Consider the following 6,274-nt stretch of genomic DNA (forward strand, 5'->3'; position numbering starts at 1 on the left):
ACTGTATGTTCAAATTCTGGTGTCACCTCAGTAATAGGAACATAAAATCCATCCACTGCTAGATATTGTGAAACAATCCAAAACCCTGCAAATGTACAACTTAGAAACTAGCAAACAGAACCTATGGACAGCAGACCCCCGACATTTCCATTCAGGGCTGGTGACAACAGTTACTATTGAGGGTAGTCAGGAAGCAGAAATAAAGGACCATTTATAGGAAATTCAAGGTCTTTGACCCTCAGATTAGGAAGTACTTTGACTCATTAGAAGCAATTGGCTTTCAGTGATTGTTTAATACTCCCACACATCATAGGGGCCATCAATTAGATTTATTAGCATCTACTACAACTTGTAAGTGGTGTGCTACTTTGTCGTTTAATACTATCACAACAGTTCCATGGTCAGATCATTTTTTTTAAATTAGATTTTACCCTATCTTGGAGAGAAGTACCTACTGTAAGATGAAATCTACCTCCCAGCATTTTTCTTGTTACAGGGATAAGGTTACACCAGCTGAATTTTGGAAAGAAGCGGACTGTCATCACCTTTCTGCTTCCTTGATTGAAGCTAGTTTCCTTGAATATTGGAATTCCATATGTAGAGAAACTTTTGATAGTCTAGCCTCCATCAAATATAGGTTGGAAGCTTATAGAAGCTCAGACAGATGGTTTGACCAGAAACTTATTCTCCTAAAACGTTCTTGTATAAGATTAGAGCGATCGTGGAAACATTCTCCAACTTTAGAAAATAAGTCTATCTGGTGAACTAAGATTCATGAGTATAAGTCACTACTGATTAAAAAGAAGAGAGAACATTACTCTAAAATAGCTGAGAATGATAGAATAGATGTAAGGAAATTATTCCTATTACATGATCAGCTAACTAATTTAGATCCATTAGTAAACACCTCAGATTCTAATTCTCCTTCTGCTTCCAATTCAGAAAATTAGAAATCAGTTGAATTTATCTGATTTTTATTGTGTTTCACCATTTGTTCTTCTGGTACTTTTTCAGTAGACAGAATTTGACTACAGTTTGATGAGATCGGTTGCCTTGTTGTTTTCTGGGACCCCCTTTTGTGTATGGTGTACAGCACTGCATATGCCTTGTGGCACTATAAGTAGATAGATAGGATGTAAGTGTATGGAATGTGCAGTTCAAAGGTCTTTAGAGAACCTTTCCATTTCTCCCATTCTTGTCACATTTCTGGTGGCAAGGATCATCTCACTCATCAGCAGTGGTGTGCTGGTAAATTTTTAACAACAGGCTCTCTCCCCGGTCCACCTCGGCACCCCCCCATCCACCACTGTGCCCCCCCCCCTGTCCACCTCTGCGCCCCCCCAAATTGCAGAGCTGGCTATAGCCAGTGGGTGGGGGGGCAATGCATTACTCTCTCCAGGAAAAAAAAATTAAATGATCCCAGGTTCCAATCTAATTCATGTTTAATGTGGGATAAAATGCCATAAATAAGTAAATAAATATAAACTTTTAATGTTGAGCACCTGATTCTCAAAGGGAACATATTCCAAACACTATAATGAAAATAAAATGATTTTTTCTACCTTTGTTGTCTGGTGACTGTTTTTCTGATCATGCTGGCCCAGTATCCGATTCTGCTGCTATCTGTCCTCTTAACTCCGTTTCCAGGGCTTCCTTTCCATTTATTTCTTTCCTTTCCTCCTTTCTTCTTCATTTCTGGTCCTCAGCTTCTGCCTATTTTCTTCATCCATGTGCAGTTTTTCTCCTCTCTTCCTTTCCCCTTATCTTATCTCCTTCCTCACTCTTCCCTCCCCTCCAACCATGTCCAGCATTTATTCTCTCTCCCCTCCTCTCCCCCTGCCCTCCATCCACCCATGGCCAGCAGTGACCCTCCTCTCCCCTGCCCAGCATGCACCCATACCCAGCGACCCTTCTCTCCCCTGCCCTCCATCCACCCATGACCAGCGACCCTTCTCTCCCCTGCCCTCCATCCACCCATGGCCAGCGACCCTTCTCTCCCCTGCCCTCCATCCACCCATGTCCAGCAGTGACCTTCCTCTCCCCTGCCCTCCATCCACACATGCCCAGCAGTGACCCTCCTCTCCCCTGCCCTCCATCCACCCATGCCCAGCAGTGACCCTCCTTTCCCCTGTCCTCCATCCACCCATGCCCAGCAGTGACCCTCCTCTCCCCTGCCCTCCATCCACCCATGTCCAGCGGTGACCCTCCTCTCCCCTGCCCTCCATCCACCCATGGCCAGCGACCCTTCTCTCCCCTGCCCTCCATCCACCCATGTCCAGCAGTGACCCTCCTCTCCCCTGTCCTCCATCCACCCATGCCCAGCAGTGACCCTCCTTTCCCCTGTCCTCCATCCACCCATGCCCAGCAGTGACCCTTCTCTCCCCTGCCCTCCATCCACCCGTGTCCAGCAGCTCCCTTCTCTCCCCTGTCACCCCCTCCCGACTTGTTTCACAAATTCTCCTGCTTTCTCCCTCCCTCCCGATCCGGTCCCTCACCGACCCTACCTTGGCCATCAAATTCTTTGGGGCAGGCAGTGTTGCCTGCCCGCTGCCATCGCTGACTTTCATCCGCCGCCCGATCGCGCTTCAAAATGGCCGCCGAGACTTACAGAAGTCTCGCGAGGCCGCCTCTGGAAGTCTCGGCAGCCATTTTTAAAGCGCAAACAGGCAGCGGAGGAAAGTCAGCGATAGCAGCGAGCAGGCAACACTGCCTGCCCCGAAGAATTTGATAGTCAAGGTAGGATCTGTGAGGGACCGGATCCGGAGGGCGGAGGGAGGGAGAGCCGGCTCGCCCTTTCCAACAACCGGCTCGCAAGTCCGGCCAAAATTTAACAACCGGATCTTGCGAGCCGGCTCCAGCACACCACTGCTCATCAGTACTTTGAGAAAGTTCTCTCAACAGTGGAGTGGAGGAGTAGCCTAGTGGTTAGTGCAATGGACTTTGATCCTGGGGAACTTGGTTCAATTCTCACTGCAGCTCCTTGTGAGTGAATCTGGGCAAGTCACTTAACCCTCCATTGCCCCAAGTACAATTAAGTACTGTATAATACTGTATAATACTATGTAAAACACTTTGAATGTAGTTGCAAAACCCACAGAAAGGCAGTATATCAAGTCCCAGTCCCATTCCCCCCTCAAAAGGTATCTTCCTTGAATGCTAACTGGAGCCACAAAACTTAGTGGGTTGTAGAGACTATTGACTGTGGACAAGAGACCTCTGTGTGTATATGGTTTCTCTTGGGTAGAGACTTGAAAGATTCAGAGGGGCATAATCGAACGGCGCCAGCAAAATCGATGGCCGGCCATCTTCGGGGCTGGCTCCGCAAAGGGGTGGAGCAAACCGTATTTTTGAAATACGGTTGGGGCCGGCTAAATCGATCATCGGGTTTAGAGGAGGATCGCCGGGTTTACATGAGATGGCCGGCTTCGTTTTCCAGGCATAATGGAAACCGGGCCCAGCCATCTCAAACTCGGCGAAATGCAAGCCATTTGGTCGTGGGAGGATCCAGCATTTCTAGTGCACTGGTCCCCCTGACATGCCAGGACACCAGCCGGGCACCCTAGGGGGCACTTCTAAATATTTTTTAAAAAAACCAAAAATAGTTGCCAGGAGAATAGCTCCCTTACCTTGCGTGCTGAGCCCCCCAATTCCCCCCCAAAACCCACTCGCCACAACTCTACACCATTACCATAGCCCTAAGGGGTGAAGGGGGGCACCTAGATGTGGGTACAGTGGGTTTTGGAGGACTCAATATTTATCACCACAACTGTAACAGGTAGGGGTGGGGATGGGCCTGGGTCCACCTGCCTGAAGTGCACTGCACCCACTAAATACTGCACCAGGGACCTGCATACTGCTGTCATGGAGCTGGGTATGACATTTCAGGCTGGCAAATAAATGTTTTATTTTATTTTTTGGGGGGTGGGAGGGGGTTGGTGACCACTGGGGGAGTAAGGGAAGGTAATCCCCGCTTCCCACCAGTGGTCATCTGGTCAATTGGGGCACTTTTTTGAGACTTGGTCCTAAAAATAAATGGACCAAGTCCAGCCGGCAAAATGCTTGTTCGAACTGGCCACTTTTTTTTCATTATAAGGTGAAGCCGGCCATCTCGTACCCATGCCCCCGCCCCGCCTTCACTACCCTACCAACACGCCCCCTTGAAGGTTGGCCGGCACTGCGACAAAAAAGCAGTTGGGGCAGGCCAAAATTGGCTTTCGATAATACCGATTTGGCCGGGATCAGGAGATTGCCGGCGATCTCCCAATTTGTGTTGGAAGATCGCCGGCGATCACTTTTGAAAATGAGCTGGAAAATGTCTCTCTTTAGATCCCAATGTAATCCAAGGCTTCTCTGAAGCAGAGGAATGTCTACTCTTAGATCTAAATCTTTTAAATCTTTGGCATGATCCTCTGCAGGAAATGCTCTCATTACTTCTGGACTGTTGGAGGCTATTTTATGAAGTCTCAGATTGACCTCTGCCAGCATTGCTTGTGTTATCTATAGCAAGTCAATGGTCTCCCCTATAGTAGATAAGGATTTCAAACCATCATCAACGTAAAAGTCTGTTGCAATGAAGCGTCTGGCACCTGTGCCATATTCTCTTTCACCTTCTCGGGCTGTCCTTCTAAGCTCGTAGGTTGCTACTGCAGGTGATTGTCAGACCCAGAAAGCAGCACATTGTTGAGTGAGATTCCTTGAAAGTGAGCACTGGAATCACACACAATCCTGATCTACCCTAAAGGTAGGTAAATACCAACATTCTTCATTGTCTTTTAACGGTGGAGCAGGCTCTACATGGCCATAATCCAGCATGTTGTGCATGAATGTTGTAAAGTGCTGTTTTCTCTCGGGTTTCCTTCTCAGAGTCTGTTGCAATGAAGTGAGACGAGAGACAGCTTGCTGTCTGTTGTTAGGTAGTCCTGTTCTGGGTGTCCAGAATGGTAGTGGAGCCACCCAGCTATTGGACTCATTCCTTATCCATAATTCTTAAGAACTCTCTATCTTCAACTGAAAGAGTTGGCTTGTCATCATCCTTGGTGACTTGGAACACTGTATTCCACATATGTTCACCTAAATCTGGTGGAGAGCTGTCCTGACAAATGGTTGAATCGGGTCTGGTTCTTCCCAACTGTAAACTTCCTTCACATGCAGATGGTTATGACTAGGCTTGAACAAGGTGGTGCGCCATTTTCCAAAATGATGGCCCTCAGCTAGGGTTACTAGACTTGAACACCTCCTGCAGGTGGATGGCACACTGATGCCTTGTTCAGAGATCTTGCTATGAATTACAGATTGCCCAGGTATCCACCTTGCTTATTCTCAGGTAAGACATTATCAGGCTCATTTTCGAAAGAGAAGGATGCCCATCTTTCGACACAAATCGAAAGATGGGCGTCTTTCTCCCAGGGTCGTCCAAATCGGTATAATCAAAAGCCGATTTTGGACGTCCTCAACTGCTTTCCATTGCAGGGACGGCCAAAGTTCAAGGGGGCGTATCGGAGGCATAGCGAAGGCTGGACTTGGGCGTGCCTAACACATGGACATCCTCAACCCATAATGGGAAAAAAAAGGGCGTCCCTGATGAGCACTTGGACGACTTTACCTGGTCCTGTTTTTCTTACGACCAAGGCACAAAAAGGTGGCTGAAATGACCAGATGGCCACCGGAGAGAATCGGGGATGACCTCCCCTTACTCCCCCAATGGTCACTAACCCCCTCCCACCCTCAAAAAACATCTTTAAAAATATTTTTTGCCAGCCTCAGATGTCATACTCAGGTCCATCATAGCAGTATACAGGTACCTGGAGCAGTTTTTGTGGGTGCAGTGCACTTCAGGCAGGCGGACCCAGGCCCATCCCCCTCCCTACCTGTTATGTTTGTGGAGGAAACAGCGAGCCCTGCAAAACCCACCAGAAACCCACTGTACCCACATCTAGGTGCCCCCCTTCACCCATAAGGGCTATGGTAGTGGTGTACAGTTGTGGGTAGTAGGATTTGGGGGTTTTAGGGGGTTCAGCACACAAGGAAGCTATGTACCTGGGAGCTGTGAATTCAAGTGTTTGACTCTGTGCTTATTCTTATGTGTGCACTCTCTGCTATTGACACAGTTGTGTTTGGAGCTGGTTTTGTTTACCTGAGATGGTGAAAGTGACCCAAAAAGGGAACAGCATTGATACTTAGAGCCCTTTTACTAAACTGCAGTAAAAGGTGGCCTTAACGAGTTCTTTTCCAAGTTTTTCTCATGCACTAAGGCCATTTTTACTACACCTATTTT

This window comes from Microcaecilia unicolor, chromosome 2 (assembly GCF_901765095.1).
Source record: "Microcaecilia unicolor chromosome 2, aMicUni1.1, whole genome shotgun sequence".
NCBI lineage: Eukaryota > Metazoa > Chordata > Amphibia > Gymnophiona > Siphonopidae > Microcaecilia > Microcaecilia unicolor.